Raw genomic sequence first — 18400 nt, 5'->3', positions numbered from 1 at the left:
TGTACTTACATTATTTCCTGGTGCAAAGCATCTGATAGTTAAAATTACAGCAGAGGTGCCATAGGCACAATCAGAGAACACTGTATAAACATCAGAGGTCCGCGGTTGTTCAACGTCCTCCCAGCAAGCATAAGAAATATTGCCGGAACAACCATGGACATTTTCAAGAGGAAACTAGATTTATTCCTCCAAGGAGTGCCGGACCAACCGGGCTGTGGTGGGTATGTGGGCCTGCGGGCCGCTCCAAGCAACAGCCTGGTGGACCAAACTCTCACAAGTCAAGCCTGGCCTCGGGCCGGGTTTGGGGAGTAGAAGAACTCCCAGAACCCCATCAACCAGGTATCAACCAGGTACAGTAAAAAGCAAATATATGGCTTGCGATGGCCGGGAATCGAACCCGGGTCAACTGCTTGGAAGGCAGCTATGCTCACCACTATACCACCATCGCATGGTTTAGTGCAGTTGTTAAACCGTTATAATATATAAAATTTAATATATATATATATATTATACATCTATTCATTATTCATATAAAATATATTGTTTTCTTTGCATTTGTCCTCTTAGTGTATTTACAAATTTATTTCTCTGGAATTCTTCCCATTTCATCATAGGCAACTTAATTGGTGTTCGTCATACACAGCTTGTCTCAGCGCTCCGTGGCTGCAACCATCAATTCCGCCTTCCAGCAATCTGTGTCCCGATCAGAACTTTTTCTTGCAATTTATTACATAGAAAATTGGTTCGTTTCAGGGCCGTGCCCGCTAACTGAATTTCGATGCCAGTAAAGTTGGTCGTTTATTTCAGGATTTCGAAGTTTCAGAGGAAAACAAAAAAAGCCCCAAATCAGTCCTCATGAAGGACAAAATGATGGCTTTGTTGAGCTTCCTGTTGCCGCTCCAACATATGCCAACTGCTACGATCCCTGGAGAAATCACGTTATGTCACACACACACACAAAATAATATATAAAACTCTCGAAATCCAAAATGTTATTGGTGCGGAGAAGCGTCCTTTTTCCGGATCCAATTGCCTCTTGCCTGAACAGGAGAGTGATTTTTCCGGAACCGGATATTAGATATTGAAACCCTAGTTTCATTCCGCTCCTTCCCATACAGGAGCGGAATGGGAAGGTCCGCTTACCGTATCTGACCAGCACCCTCGTCGTCGCCAAGCGAGGAGGTTGTGAAGCCTCACGCAGCACCTCAGGAAGGCAAGAGGAAAGACCTGCCCGCCGCCCTCATGAGAGTTCATCACAGTAAACCAGTAAACCGTGGATATATATAACTGGTACTAGAGCTTGACTTCCCATTCCGGCTGGTAAGGCATTTGTGAACCACGCAGGTTTCTGGGACCGCACATGTTACTGCGGCTACATGTGTTGCTGGACCAACACGTGTTGGCGAGATCACACATCTTCCTGTTGCTGGAACTACACATTTTGCTAAAATCACAAATGATCCTGGGTTTTCGCATGTTGCTAGGACCACACTAATTGCTGGGACCACACAAATTGCTGGGATCACACACATACAAACACACGCGTGTTGCTGAGACTTCACGTGTTGCTGGGATTCTCCAGCGGGAGTGATTATAAGTATGAAACACATCTCAGAAGTTTCGGACCAGATCATATTACAAATTAAGCTTGATAGTAACCGCCGGGATAAGCATAGTGCCGTATACCTTCAGTGCCAACGTCGCGTGCCTGCTTGGTCGCCATCTCATCTACAAGATGTTATAACAGCCGCTCTTCTGGTGGTAATTGTGGTATTGGTGGTAGTTGTTTTGGCAGTGACTGTGGTGATGGTGGTGGCTTTCTGGGGGGTTGTAATTACGTGGCTTGTAGTGATTTTTATGTATCTCGCTATCAGCTTGTTGCGTCATTTGAGGTGCTAATGAGCAAAATAATAAAATAATACATTTATGTATATACCTCTTATGTATATATCTCCCCTTCCCCCCCCTCTCGTATATACGCCCCTGAGTTGATTCTTGAGGTCACGGTCATATATGCTGGAATACGCAGTAATACCTAGACGTTCAACTCAGTAAAGTCCCCGTTGTCAAACTTGTTAACATATTCTGGCATTTTGTTTTTCATCAACGTCTGAGATTATTAATTAAACCTTCAAAAAAGCTATATTCTTAAGGGTACAACTACTTATGTTTTGGTCGCATGAGCCCTATTCAAGCAGGTGTTCTCAGGGAGCCTAATGAGGACATGGTTATCTTGAGATGATTGTTATCTTGAGATGATTTCGGGGCTTTTAGTGTCCCCGCGGCCCGGTCCTCGACCAGGCCTCCACCCCCAAGCAGCCCGTGACAGCTGACTAACACCCAGGTACTTATTTTACTGCTAGGAAACAGGGGCATAGGGTGAAAGAAACTCTGCCCATTGTTTCTCCCCGGTGCCTGGGATCGAACCCGGGACCACAGGATCACAAGTCCAGTGTGCTGTCCGATGCCATGGCAAGTAAGTAATGGTACTTACAGTGTTGATGATTACAGTGTGCTGTTATAATTACAGTGTGTGTGGTGATTATAAAGTGATGTTATGAGGACAAGGAGTACAATGATCAATGTGTTTTTTGTTGCTAACGCTTCTAGTAATGCCAATATCATATTCGATTTATCCCGGACATTTATATATTGATTTATTGGCTTTAAATGCCTTCTAAGGTTTCCCGACGTCAGGAAGACGGTCATTTTAAAGTGTCCTCTCCTAACCTACCAGAGGACCCAAAACAGAAAACGGGACAGTATGTCACTTTCGCGAGTCGCTTCCATTTTCAAGTACGACGATTTTTGGCCTTGTGTAACGCATACGAGCGTAATGCGACGTTCTTTGTAAGAGGACAGTTGGCATCATTACCGAGCCTCGGGACCCTACATTTGTCAACGTTAAACTGAAACTGTCAATCTTTCGTCTATTTCAAAGCAAATCTAAAGCGCAAATTCTTGCCTTCATTTGCTCTTAATGTTCTTCGCGTGCTTCTTCTGCCCTTCACGTGCTGCCTCTGTACTTACATTATTTCCTGGTGTAAAGCATCTGATAGTTAAAATTACAGTAAAAAGCAAATACACGGTTTGCGATGGCCGGGAATCGAACCCGGGTCAACTGCTTGGAAGGCAGCTATGCTCACCACTATACCACCATCACATGATTCGTTGGAGTTGTTAAACTGTTATGCTGCCTCTGCCCTTCACGCGCTGCATTCTGAACTTCACGTGCTGCTTCTGCCCTTCACGTGCTGCCTCTGCCCTTCACGTGCTGCTTCTGCCCTTCACGTGCTGCCTCTGCCCTTCACGTGCTGCTTCTGCCCTTCACGCGCTGCATTCTGAACTTCACGTGCTGCCTCTGCCCTTCACGCGCTGCCTCTGCCCTTCACGTGCTGCCTCTGCCCTTCACGCGCTGCCTCTGCCCTTCACGCGCTGCCTCTGCCCTTCACGCGCTGCCTCTGCCCTTCACGCGCTGCCTCTGCCCTTCACGCGCTGCCTCTGCCCTTCACGCGCTGCCTCTGCCCTTCACGCGCTGCCTCTGCCCTTCACGCGCTGCCTCTGCCCTTCACGCGCTACCTCTGCCCTTCACGCGCTGCCTCTGCCCTTCACGCGCTGCCTCTGCCCTTCACGCGCTGCCTCTGCCCTTCACGCGCTGCCTCTGCCCTTCACGCGCTGCCTCTGCCCTTCACGCGCTGCCTCTGCCCTTCACGCGCTGCCTCTGCCCTTCACGTGCTGCCTCTGCCCTTCACGCGCTGCCTCTGCCCTTCACGCGCTGCCTCTGCCCTTCACGCGCTGCCTCTGCCCTTCACGTGCTGCCTCTGCCCTTCACGTGCTGCCTCTGCCCTTCACGTGCTGCCTCTGCCCTTCACGTTCTGCCTCTGCCCTTCACGTGCTGCCTCTGCCCTTCACGTGCTGCTTCTGCCCTTCATGTGCTACTTCTGCCCTTCACGCGCTTCCTCTACCCTTCACGTGCTGCCTCTGCCCTTCACGTGCTGCCTCTGCCCTTCACGTGCTGCCTCTGCCCTTCACGTGCTGCCTCTGCCCTTCACGTGCTGCCTCTGCCCTTCACGCGCTGCCTCTGCCCTTCACGTGCTGCCTCTGCCCTTCATGTGCTACTTCTGCCCTTCACGTGCTGCCTCTGCCCTTCACGTGCTGCTTCTGCCCTTCATGTGCTACTTCTGCCCTTCACGCGCTTCCTCTACCCTTCACGTGCTGCCTCTGCCCTTCACGTGCTGCCTCTGCCCTTCACGTGCTGCCTCTGCCCTTCACGTGCTGCCTCTGCCCTTCACGTGCTGCCTCTGCCCTTCACGTGCTGCTTCTGCCCTTCACGTGCTGCCTCTGCCCTTCACGTGCTGCCTCTGCCCTTCACGTGCTGCTTCTGCCCTTCACGTGCTGCCTCTGCCCTTCACGTGCTGCCTCTGCCCTTCACGTGCTGCTTCTGCCCTTCACGTGCTGCCTCTGCCCTTCATGTGCTGCCTCTGCCCTTCATGTGCTGCCTCTGCCCTTCGCGTGCTGCCTCTACCCTTCATATTCTGCCTCTGCCCTTCGCGTGCTGCCTCTACCCTTCATATTCTGCCTCTGCCCTTCATGTGCTGCCTCTGCCCTTCACGTGCTGCTTCTGCCCTTCACGTGCTGCCTCTGCCCTTCACGCGCTCCTGATGCCATGGAACCCGGATCCTCCGTCAGGAAGGTGAGGCCCGCGTAGAGAGACATCTCTCAAGGGGCCGCAAAGATTCCCTACCTGAAAATATTCGCAACCTCTCAAATTCCACAAGAAGTTCACGACTTGAGAATCCCATCATTTTGAAAAGAATTCCCAAGAGAGACTAAGGAATAAGGAGAGAGAGAGAGAGAGAGAGAGAGAGAGAGAGAGAGAGAGAGAGAGAGAGAGAGAGAGAGAGAGAGAGAGAGAGAGAGAGAGAGAGAGATTATGATGATGATGAAGATTAAGGAGGTAGATGTTTAGGGTGAATGTGATCTTTGGTGGTAAGAGGAAAGTTGCAGAAGGCGCTGACCCAAGTGAATAAGCCCATCTGTTGTCGGCCGGTGACATAGGCACCACCAGCGCCATATTGTGACAGGGATTTCCGAAGGTTTTCAACCGTGCTTCAGTATTCAGAATATATTTACTCTGACATAAAATAAAAATAACATACACATGAGGGAAGTTCCCCACAAACGTTATCAATAATTTTTGTGTTAGCGTTGCTAACAAAAACAGAATACGTTGTCAAGCTTACTTTATAGAAATAAGCTCCAATCCCGCTGATATAAAACAGTTCGATAATCTTGGTAGCCTCTTGCGTCAATTAGGTCAGGATTGACAGTCGGGACCCCAGGAGCTAAGTTCAACCCCCCACAAGCACAGTAACGTGTGTATGCAGATGCTGTGTATAGTATGAGCAGCGCCAGAGGCCCGAGAGCCTGGAGGGGCCAACAGAGGTCCTGTTTCCTGGAAACAAGTCCAAATATGTGAGGAAGGAGATGGGAGCGGCGGTGGGGTGGTGGGGGTCAGGGGTAGATGGCGCGCCCAGGCCGGCGTCAGAGGACAGGAGACAGGTGATAAGAAATGGAAGGGAAGGGATGAACGTGAAGGAGTGGGCACAAGAGGGAGAAAGAGGACCGGGAGCCGGGGAAGAGGGGGGGGGGTAAGGGGGTGAAGAAAAGAAGAAAGGAGCCATTATCATCGAGGCCACGCGACTGTGAGCCTTGTATATCACCACCCTGTCGACGCGCCAACGTCCAGCAGCAACACCGCCACCTCGGGCAGCGACGGACCGTCCAGTCGCGGGTACTTCACCCCTATGATACCGTGGTTTTAGAAGCGATAACTCCCTCTCCGTCAAACGGATCTCCCGCTAATTTGCGCCTACCCGCTCCCACCCCATCTTCCCTCATCTGGCTTTACCCCCCCCCCCCTGGACATGGAGAATAAGCAGGGGGCGTCATGGGTCTCCTTGTATTACCCTACGCTCCCCTGGGACCCAAGGGTCGCTGGCATGGTTGGCGACGGCTGTCTGGCCACCCCCAGGTCACTCACTGCCTTGGCAACACATACTTGCCTTCTCATTTATCAACTGTCTTAGAAATTTGTGTGAATTTGCGTTGCTTGTATGGCACTGTTAGTCAGTAATGCTTTCGTCATAGGATGGGATTCTCTCTGGCTTGGTGTTCTCTGGATAACTTTTCTGGTGTGCCTGACCTGAGTTATATGCTGAAAGTTTATGATAAATTTTGTGTCTATTATATCCCCCTCCCCCATATATCTGTTCTTTGCTGTATTGTATCTAATATTATGTAGAATACAATGCAGCTCTTCTAGCTGTCACGCCTCATGTGACAACCCTCCTAGCTGTCACGCCTCATGTGACAACCCTCCTAGCTGTCACACCTCATGTGACAACCCTCCTAGCTGTCACGCCTCATGTGACAACCCTCCTAGCTGTCACGCCTCATGTGACAACCCTCCTAGCTGTCACGCCTCATGTGACAACCCTCCTAGCTGTCACACCTCATGTGACAACCCTCCTAGCTGTCACGCCTCATGTGACAACCCTCCTAGCTGTCGTAGCATAAGTTGTTTATGTAACATTATATATGAATAATGACAAAAACACGTGATTAGGTTGCGCGTTAAGTATCCACTTTGGAAAATGAAACGAAAACATTGGGAATTTTTGTTTCATTTTCCTAAGTGGATAATTGCGCATAACTGCTGATTCATACTTTACATGACATAATATATATATATATATATATATATATATATATATATATATATATATATATATATATATATATATATATATATATATATATATATATATATATATATGTCGTACCTAGTAGCCAGAACGCACTTCTCAGCCTACTATGCAAGGCCCGATTTGCCTAATAAGCCAAGTTTTCATGAATTAATTGTTTTTCGACTACCTAACCTACCTAACCAAACCTAACCTAACTTTTTCGGCTACCTAACCAAACCTAACCTATAAAGATAGGTTAGGTTAGGTTAGGTAGGGTTGGTTAGGTTTGGTCATATATCTACGTTAATTTTAACTCCAATAAAAAAAAATTGACCTCATACATAATGAAATGGGTAGCTTTATCATTTCATAAGAAAAAAATTAGAAAAAATATATTAATTCAGGAAAACTTGGCTTATTAGGCAAATCGGGCCTTGAATAGTAGGCCAAAAAGTAAGTTCTGGCTACTAGGTACGACATATATATATATATATATATATATATATATATATATATATATATATATATATATATATATATATATATATATATATATATATATATATATATATATATATATATATTTTGTCATGTAAAGTATGAATCAACAAAGGTGAATCTCCAAATTACAAGAGTTCAGGAGACGGAAATCAAATATCATCTTAAACCCTAGCAATATATTTTTTTTCGTTGGAGTAAGATGTTGCCCGAAGGCCTCTTAATATTTTAAGAGGACGAGTCTGGGCGATTCTGTGAATATCCTTGTGCTCCCTGGGAGAAAAAAAAGGGCACTTTTGTCAACAAAGGCTGAAGGTGCGCTGGTACTGACCCATTCAGGGTGCTTGGACATTAGCGCTACCCACCCAGCTGCCATTTCTCAGTTATCCTTCCCCACCACCTCCATCCTATCTACACCCACCTCCCACCCACTACTACCCCCCACGCAAATACCCAGTCCTTCCCGAGCCTCCAAAGGTACACCACCCCCTTTACTCCGCTTCATCCGTGCCTTGTGGCTTTAGAAATGCAAATTACAAAGGCTAAAGCAGGGAGCGGTATGCAGACGTGGCTGGGATTCCAAATGCCCGCGAACCGTTGCCGACACTGTGGCAGCGGTGTGATACAGAGCGTCACAGATGAGAAGGGGATTAGTTGAACGTTGATGAGTTGCCTTCCCCGCCTCCCTCCTCCTCCTGCTGCCAAGTACCCGGCCATGACGCATGCCTCTCAACCCACCTCCCCATGTCTCTCATACCTCTTGCTGACCATCCTTATCTCTTTGTACAGTGAATGCTATTTTTTACACTACTTCTACTACTAAAGCTATTACCACTAGTGATAAAACAACTACTACAACTACTACTAATAATAATCATGCTACTACTACCCTACTATTTGCACTAGTACTATTACTATTCATGCAACTAATCATTAAAATAAGTATGGAAATAACATGTATTACCAAAACCAATAATTGTAGTAACAAATAATAATGAAGAAGGAATAAAGTTTATAATGTCAGAGACCATAGTGGGGAGACAGACTGACGAACGCAACCCTCAGTTCTAATAGAACATCGCATTTTGACGCATTCTCTACCTAGGGCCAAAAATTGTCGTACTAGAACATAGCAGCGGCTCGCTAAATTGACATGGTCCCGTTTTCTGTTTTGGGTCCTCTGGTAGGATAACATAACCGACCAGAGGTAGGGGGTGGGGGGGGGGGGGGGGTGAAGGTGACAGAACTGGTTACGAGGTGTGTGTGTACGTGTGTGTACGTGTGTGTGTGTGTGTGTGTGTGTGTGTGTGTGTGTGTGTGTGTGTGTGTGTGTGTGTGTGTGTGTGTGTGTGTGTGTGTGTGTGTGTGTACGTGTGTGTGTGTGTGTGTGTGTAAGTGTGTGTAATCGTACAATTCGCAACCTAGTGAGAATTTTGTTTGTTTCTGAATACAGAGATAGTCAGAAAGACACTGGGCAGCATTACCTTTTTTTCTTTAATTGTTTAATTGAATACCTGTTTGTTGCCATTTGTTTAGAGCTTGGTAAGGGGTTAATTAATTGTATCTCGCTTGTTACCTACAAGCCGAACTGCCAGAGATATTTGTAGCCAAGTCGTATTCGAGCTGTGGAAACGTCTGTTAGTCTGCTGATTTTGTTACCTGTCCCATACACGTGTTTTACTCCACACATTTCATTGTGATAAACAATGGACCTGCTAGTTCCAGTTTGCACTGTTCTGCTTTCTTCACATTCATCTAAGAGTTCTAGTCTAATGGCAATTTTAAGAGACCTCTTTGATTATGCAAGATTTCGTTCAACACTGTCTTTATTTACTGCAACTTTATCAAGGGCATCAACTTTATCATATTCCTGCAGGCCAATATGAGAGAGAATCTTTTTGATGTTTACCTCGGTATTAAGTATGCTTATATATATATATATATATATATATATATATATATATATATATATATATATATATATATATATATATATATATATATATATATATATATATATATATATATGTCTGGCTTCGGAGACAACCATGGTGTTACTTGATTGTAAACTATTTATTGCTAGTAGTGAGGAAAGGGAGTCAGAAATAATTAAGCTGTCTACTTCGGTGTTGTCAATAACTTTGAGTGCTACAAGTGTACTGGGCTCTATCATATCTACATTTGAAACAGTGTATGGAGTCAACCTCCACCACTTTGTGTGTGTGTGTGTGTGTGTGTGTGTGTGTGTGTGTGTGTGTGTGTGTGTGTGTGTGTGTGTGTGTGTGTGTGTGTGCGTGTGTGTGTGTGTGTGTGCGTGCGTGCGTGCGTGCGTTCGTGCGTGCGTGTGTTGGAATAGGAAGCGGGTGGGCCAAGAAGGTCACCCATGGAAACACTACCCATCACATCCCTTCCCTTGTTGATGGCTCAAATCTTTCCTCTAATTAACCCTTCAGCGTCGAGTGGTGGCGTTAGTGGCCCACATGTTCTTGGCCCACACGCATACACGTTTAGCTCTGCTTCCACGCTATGTCAAGATCCACCGACCGGACTCGCCGCCTTTTGTCATTTTCATTTCATTTTGCAGCCGCGTTCTCTCCACGCACTTAGTGTTGCTGCAGACGTGGGTAGGTGTACTTCACCCTGGAGTCCCAACAATCATCTGATTACAAGTGACAGGATGAACGTCCCAGCCGGTTTTCGCTTCTTATTGGGCGGGCGGGAGGTGGGAAGGGGGCTGGGGGGGTGGTGATGTATATGTTGCATTTGTGTTATGTTCAATCTTAGGATGCAACCCGTGGCCAGACCAAGTCCATTCCATCAGGAGGTCGATCCAAAAAAAACGCATTCATCTATTTTTATCATGTCGTTCATTCAAAACAAGAATTTTCTCAAATATAAATTAATATTATAACATATTAGGATATTGTGCATATATAGGTTAGGTTAGGTTAGGTGTTTAGGTTCTGTTGGCTATTATTTGTACTTGTAGTACGTGGGTGAAGCATTTACAGCGTTGAGGGTCGAACAGCTCTTACTTCTAAAATATGGACTCCTGAAGTGGGAATATGAATCAGGTTCCGGTTAAATCATTATGAAATAATACACACAATGAGGCCAGCTTTGATGAGGCAACCACCTTTGAAGTATGCATGGCTGAGACCGCCCCTCGTCCCTTGAGTTATGCATGTCTATGCATGTTTGAGTTAGCCCACGTTGAGGTATGCATGTGTGAGTCACTCCCCTATTGAGATATGAATGTCCGGGACAGCCCCTGTTAAAGAACATATGTATAAGGCAACCGCTGTTGAAATTATACCCGTTGAAGTATACATATCTGAGGCAACTCGCTGAGTGAACTTATATCTAGGGGCACCTTCTCTGTGTAGGCGCGCGCCACAGCCTGAAAATGACTCGCCCTTGACATTTTGGATTGAAAAAACTTGAGACCTTAAATTGACAGAAGCGACCACCAAGTTTCCAGAATTATAAATAGAATTCAAAGAGGGAGCAGCAGCGGGGGTGGGGGGAGGGGGAGGAGTGCCGGAAGGTGGGAAAGAAGGGGGTGTTTGTGGAATGGAGGGAGGAGTTAAACGTTCCATTATTGGTAGGAGGAAGTGGGAGGGAGCGAGGATTTATGGAGAAGGTTTGAGGGAAAGGAAATGTAGAAGGGGTTTTGGGGAGTGGGATGGGTCACAAAGACGCGGTTAAGGAAGGGGAGGGTGTGTATGGGAGGGGGGGGGAGGGAGCGTAGGGTTTCTTTCGGGGCTATGGGGAAGGTGGCGGCGGAAGGGAGGGGTGGGGTGGAGGGGGTGGGGTGGGGGGGGGGGGGGTAAGAGGGTGGAGCCTGGTAGGATTTCAGGTTGGGCGGTGATTGGGTGATGGCCACGGATGTGGTGGGTTGCCTTCTTAATGCTAAGTTGAAATTTACAATACAAAAAGCAAGTTGGAATAAGAATTCATAATCATTACATTATTATTATGTTTAATTATAAACAAAATATTACTTAAGGTTTGGTCTCATTGTTTGCCTAGTTGGTATTCATATATAAATATTTTGTTATAAAGCTACATTGTTCAAGTCTAAGAAAGGGTTGGCTACTTTTCCTTTCACCTGACGCCACTTTTCACCTAACAGTAAATAGGTACCCGGGAGTTAGGCAACTGTTGTGGGGTGCGTCCTGGGGCATAGAGCCTATACGCATTCCAATTATTATCTTATTTTGAAAATTTTACTTCTTAAAATCTTAACATTTAACAACTTATTGTTAATCGGTTATTAATTAACATCATTCTGACTGATATCCTAAATATATTTACCAACTTACTGATGAGCACAAGTGTACCATAATTGTTTTGATCTACAGGCTATCTTTCTACCTCTTCTGCCCGGCCTTGCCACACGCCCGGCCTTACCACACCCCTGGCCTTGCCCCAAGCCCGGCCTTGTCACAAGCCCGGCCTTGCCACACGCCCGGCCTTACCACACCCCTGGCCTTGCCCCAAGCCCGGCCTTGTCACAAGCCCGGCCTTGCCACACGCCCAGCCTTGCCACACCCCTGGCCTTGCCCCAAGCCCGGCCTTGCCACATGCCCGGTCCTTGCCACACGCCCGGTCTTGCCACAAACCCGGAGTGATACGTATTTCTTCATATTTATTACACGTACATGGTACATAAACTATTTTCCTTATTTTAATTAGTTGTAAACCTAGTTTATTGCTAATGCTGCCTGTAACAGTCTCGTGCTGAATAACGTTTTGAGGGCGCCTCAGGTCCAAAGGTTATCATAATAATATAGCAAATTTGGCATAGCCATTTCTCAGATTCCTTCAGACAATTTTGTTCCTGCCAACAATGGAACATAGATGTATATATATGGGCATAGTTGATGTATACATGGAACAGCGAATGGTTCTTGCATGGTGACTTTTTAAACCTTGACCGTCGCGCCTGGGTTTAATAAAAAAAATCAGTAGCTTCTAATTTTTTTGGGGGTGGGGGGTTGGGGTGGGGGGGGGGGAAGGACAACCCTATTTTCTAATGCTCTAAAGATCCCCCAAGAGGGGGGGGGGATCGGGATCTACCCAGGATGGGTACCACTGGGAGGGTAGTGTTGGGCCTATCAACCTCTTGGGATGGGTTGACTGAGGCCACCATAGCTTACCGACCAACCAGCTGATACACTTATAATACTGAACATAACTAAAATTAAAGGTAAACTCGCAGTTTACATAATAATTCACCTCTGTGTGTATATCCTTTGTGGTGTACTGAAATCATTTTTGCGAGGTCAGTTTTTGACCAAAATATTGAAGAATCAGAAGGAAAGTTAAAAATTCAATTGAGTTTTACATTTAATGAAAAGCTTATTCACTAGAATACTTACAGATTTATTTACATATTTGAAACCTGATGTCAGTATAAAAGAACATAAATATTGCTGAAACGTGGAGCCATGAAGTACGTAGTCCCATACATTAACTCATTCACACAGTCCTGTGAACATTATTAGTTTTTGGCAGTCAACTGTTTCGTACTGAATATATTTTTTTATTAACAAGTTAATTATATCTTAGGATCTTTATACGGTGGGATCGAAGCATGAGCAGCATTAATCCATCATAATACTGTGACGAGCTAATATTTCTCAACGTTCAGGACCCTGTAAACAAACCCACAGGGGCCGTGACGAGGATTCGAACCTACGTCCGAGATCATCCCACACGCTGCCTTAATCGACTGAGAAAGAGTTGAAACCAGAAGCTCTACTGGACTTACTTGGATCCTGCAGCCTCTCCGAGACACAAACCAGGTTTTTTTTTTATCTCGGACGTAGGTTCGAATCCTCGTCACGGCCCTTGTGGATTTGTTCATTGATCTATTGTGATTTCTGTGTGTTCAGGACCCTGTGTTCCGTTGGTAGCTACGTCAGAAAGAGAAGAAAGCAAGTAGCTTCGAAGGCACTTCTACTGGTTACAGGAAGTGTTATATAATAATACAATAGAGACGTTATAGTTTATCTAGTAAAGTTCAATTTTGTTGAATAATAGGTTACCTAGAGCGAAGCATACGTCTATTTCATTGCAATACTCTAAGAGACATTAAGTCACATAAAACATGTAATTGATGTCACATATTCTATGTGACCTGTTAGATGTCAAGCTCTTGCTCGATATTCATGTTCTTGCCAGATGTCAAGTTCTTTCTCACTGATGTATTTAGCTTTGCCTTGTGGCTGGAAGGTCGCCATTAAGGTATGTTATCTTATAACGATCAATACATCAATCATAGAAGAGTTACATGTTCCCTAAATCTAATATATCTGTGAGCATTGATAAACAGGAAAATATTTATGTTGTGAAAACTAAATTATAATACACCATTTTCAAATAGAAATAACAATGAGCTGAGTTAACCTGAGAGGTCACAAGTGACGTGATGCTTCGTCGTATCTCTTGAGACGTCTCACACAGGTTTTCTATCAGAACTTAAGACAGCTATATTTTCCATGGAGTGAGACTGAGCGGGTTCGGGAGCGTCAGGAGAGCCCCAGGTGCGGAGGTGTCATTAAGGAGCAGCTGCCAGTTTTTCTCCTCGGCGCACACAGCTGTTCTCCCTCTGAACCACCTGACTGTCGCTCGTCGAAGAGGTCACGGGAGACTTGACGTAACACATAGTGATCAGCAATGCTTCATCTTTTTACGTTTATTGCTGTAGTTGCGGGGGGTAACTTCTCCTATCCCGTGAGCTCGGGCGAGGTGGTTCTGTAGGTTATCTTTCCGACTGAAGGAACAGTTGCAGACTGGACACCGGAAGCGCCGGTCTGCCCCGTGGGCCCCCTTGTGGCGCTCTAAGTGTCCTGTCGAGGCGACAGTGACGCCACATTCTTCGCAGGTGGTCTTGAGCCCGGGGTTGAAGACTCGTGATGACACCCGTTGCTGGTTGATGAACTGGTTGCTTCTGACGCTGGTGCTCTCTTGTTTTATGGCCCCTGGGGGAACCTGAGCCATCTGGCTGTCACTCACGGAGAATGTCCCGGGGGAGGAAGCGGCCGTGATGAAGGCGCTATTTTCCTGCTTTATGCTCCCAGGGGCAAACTGACCCATCTGGCTGTCGTTGCGTTCGACAAGGTAGGAAGCAGCGGTTGCAAAATTGTTGTTATCCTCTTTTGCACTCCCAGAGGAAGGCTGAACCAACTGGCTGTCACTCGCGGATAATGTCCCGGGAGAATCAACGGACGTAGGGAAGGTGCTGTTCTCTGGCTTGATGTTTCTAAGGGGGACCTGAAGCATCTGGCTGTCGCTTGTAGCGCGCGTCCCGTGAGTGGATGCTGGTGTAGGGAACGTTATTGGATGGTTGTTATACGTCGGGAGAGTCGAGGAAGAGGAGTAGGTGGAGGACAAGTGAGAGGAGGTGTGAGAGTGAACTGAGACTCGAGGGATTTCAGATAGAGCAGAAGACTGGCCACGAGTAATATGCACCGAGACGTTCTTTCTAGACGTTATAGACACAGCTCCAGGAAGATTAGCGTGGGAGTTATCTGAGTACGCATAGTCGTCCTTGTAAACTGGACTTGGTGCGTTTATATTAATATTTTCGCCTACTCGTGGCAAGGCGGTAGGCAACATCATTGGGTCATAGGAATAATATGAACCATGGGAATGACCAAAGTGAGGAAGTGAACCGCTGTTAGACGCTTGTCTGGGCACGTCGTGAAGACTTCTGAACGCATGAGGAGCTGTCTCCTTCGAAGGTATTGAGGAGGAAGAGTTAATTCGTGAATCACACTGATAACCATTAAGATTTGGAAGCTGTACTGGAATGATGTCCAAGGAAGAGTTACTTTTAGCCTTGCGAGGTTTTGTGTCGCAGAGTGAAAGAAGCTGATCTCTGCTAGGGTTCGCTGGCATATAATAGGAGTTATTTGCTTGTCTAGATACGTCGCTTCCTGACGAACCATAGTAACACATTGACTGAGCTCCTGGTATGGAAGTGCCCGCCATCTGCCCATAGTAACTGTGGTACTGGCCGTGTGGAAGCGAGGACGGATGGTACCCAGGGTACTGCCCATGGTGGTAAGCATTAAGATCTTGGTACAGGGCCTCGGCACCAGGACTGGAGGTCGAACACGATGATTCACTCGTGGTGGAATAGCCGCTCGGACTATTGGAAGAATACCCAGAACTCCCGGAATCACTGAAATGATACGCCGGAGGGCACATGGAGGCGCTGCTCGACAGGTTAATGGTGGAGTAAGGGCTGAAGGAAGGGTGACCGGCTGGGATATGTTTGGAGTAAGAGGGTGGATTGGAGGCGCAGACGGCTGAGTACGGGAGACTATTGGCCCCATAATCCAAGAACACATTGACGTTGTCACCGGTGATGTGCAGCAAGCTGTTGACTGTTGGTGCGTCTGAAAGAAGAAGAAAAAAGAGGCCATGAGACGTAGTTCCTCACAGGGAAGGAGATCCCCAATCACAATGAGAAATAAAAGGGTTGCAGAAAAAGGTAATGATATGAAGGTATTTTCATGATCAAGAATTAAAGAATTTGGCGAATAAGCCTATTTTCTTACTATTAGCACTGTGAGTGTAGTGGGTGCCAGGGGCCTGAGGCGAGGCAGCAGCAGGAACAGCAGCAGCAGCAGGAGCAGGGGGGTCGCCACAGAGAGCCATGAAGGAGGAAGCAGGGGCCGGCAGGGGTGCAAGCGTCTCTCTCGCAGAAGATATCACACCGAACAAGTCTTCGGCGAGGCAGGAGGTAAAGTCGTCGCCAGCGTCCCCACTGCCTGTCACAATGACGGAGAACAAATATAAATTTATCGATGTGTATTAGATAAAAATGTGTGTTTTACCATGTCACCGAAAAAAACCCACATCGTGATGAGACACGGTCTATGTTGCAACGTTATTATACACAAAGAAATTGCTTTAACGTGATATATCAGTGAGAAAATCACTATACACCTAGTGTGCAGGATCGAATCCTTGGCATGGCTTCTACTGATTCTTAAATGGTATTACGTTATCGCTAAGTGTGTTTTCTGGCGACCATGTCGGTTACCGTCATCCGTCTCACTGTGGTTACTCTGGACGGACACTATGCTTACTCATCCGCCATTGTTATCATTTATGACTGTCACCTTGATTACTCATACCTGTCACCTTGATTACTCATCCCTGTCACTTTAATTTCTCGTACTATATAACAGTTTAGTATCGTCAGTATTACCCACAGTCATAGGTTAGCACCGTCAATACAACCCATAATCACAGTTTAGTATCATTTATAGTACCTGCAAATCACAGTTTAGTGAATCCATCATCTCATTAGATATATGTTACGTTTGTAGCTTTGTTGAGTTAATTTGTGTTAATGATCTCTCGCCAACTTTGAGGCAGTTCAGTATATTTTTCAACCTCGGCGGTAATGACAGCCTGTGTGAGATTGAATTGAAATTGAAATAAGTTTATTGAGGTAAAATACACACAAAGGGATGAGGTAGCTCAAGCTATTCTCACCCCGTTCAGTACATCGTGTTAATACATACCTATACACACATCACAAACAATAAACACATTACCAAACATTCTGAGAGATAAACATATACATTTCCTTGTGTGAGATGGGTGGAGCCAGAATATGGATAGAGCAAAGGCTAAGATACAGAGCCCAGCAGCTGAAGCTCAACCCTCACGCATTAACAGCTAGGTTTAATTCACCAAAAGGAGAGCGAATGAACAACGAGGCAATAGAGAGGAAAGTCTTTTTGAAGTCGTCAGGAAGTTGAAAAAAAGTCACAATTCCTGATTACTGATGCGGTAATATTCAACAGAAAGTGCATGGTATATGGGGTGATATATGGGGATATGTGGGCGAGGTATGGGTTTTAAATGAGATACTTGAGTGATATATGGGGGGATATGTGGGTGATTTGGGGGGATATGAGATATATAGGGCATGTGAGATATATATGGAAGGGTATATAGGTGACATATGGAATATATGGCGATATATGGGTGACATACTAGTGGCTTTAAAAGATTGTAATTACTATACTATGTATCCTCACAATCCCAATGTACCTTTTTTGTATATATATATAAATAAATATAAATAAATAAATAAATAAATAACCATATGAGTGACATATGAGATATATGAGTGATATATGGGGGATACATTGGATATATAAAGGGATTTACGGGTGATATATGAGTGATGTATGGGAATACATGGGATATATAGAGAAATATACAGGTGATATATGGTTACATTGAGGTATGGAGTATATTTATTAAATCGAATGTATATACATGGGTGAGACACGGGATAAATGGGTGATATATTTTCTATGGTGTCATATAATGGTATTTGAGGGGCTAATGAGTGTCAACATAGTGGTACATGAGTGTCATATAGTGTTATATGGGTTGGCATATGTTAGCATGTACGAGATATATGGGGTGTCATATGGAAGGTATATGGGTGTCATGTGTGGCATGTGGGAGATATATGGGTGTCATGTGTGGCATGTGGGAGATATATGGGTGTTATGTGTGGCATGTGGGAGATATATGGGTGTCATGTGTGGCATGTGGGAGATATATGGGTGTCATATAGTGGCACATGGAAGGTATATGTGGGTGTCATATAGTGGCACATGGGAGGTATATATGGGTGTCATATAGTGGCACATGGGAGGTATATATGGGTGTCATATAGTGGCACATGGGAGGTATATATGGGTGTCATATAGTGGCACATGGGAGGTATATATGGGTGTCATATAGTGGCACATGGGAGGTATATATGGGTGTCATATAGTGGCACATGGGAGGTATATATGGGTGTCATATAGTGGCACATGGGAGGTATATATGGGTGTCATATAGTGGCACATGGTAGGTATATATGGGTGTCATATAGTGGCACATGGTAGGTATATATGGGTGTCATATAGTGGCACATGGGAGGTATATATGGGTGTCATATAGTGGCACATGGGAGGTATATATGGGTGTCATATAGTGGCACATGGGAGGTATATATGGGTGTCATATAGTGGCACATGGGAGATATATGGGTGTCATATAGTGGTACATGTGAGTTATATGGATGTCATATGTCATATGTCTGTCTCTTTCTTTCTCTA

At 45.6% G+C, this 18400-nt stretch overlaps 2 non-coding genes across 2 annotated transcripts; both read right to left on the bottom strand.

Annotated features, from left to right (window-relative positions):
• Positions 1–376: 376 nt before the first annotated feature.
• Positions 377–448, bottom strand: TRNAG-UCC (transfer RNA glycine (anticodon UCC)). Its single transcript has one exon. It is a non-coding gene; the product is annotated as a tRNA-Gly (tRNA).
• Positions 449–3091: 2643 nt separating this feature from the next.
• TRNAG-UCC (transfer RNA glycine (anticodon UCC)) lies at positions 3092–3163 on the bottom strand. The gene has a single exon. It is a non-coding gene; the product is annotated as a tRNA-Gly (tRNA).
• Between the last annotated feature and the right edge of the window lie 15237 nt (positions 3164–18400).

The sequence above is a fragment of the Procambarus clarkii genome, chromosome 18 (genome assembly GCF_040958095.1).
Source record: "Procambarus clarkii isolate CNS0578487 chromosome 18, FALCON_Pclarkii_2.0, whole genome shotgun sequence".
NCBI lineage: Eukaryota > Metazoa > Arthropoda > Malacostraca > Decapoda > Cambaridae > Procambarus > Procambarus clarkii.
The sequence above is the reverse complement of the archived record's forward strand: the minus strand, read 5'-3'. Positions and strand labels throughout refer to the sequence as shown.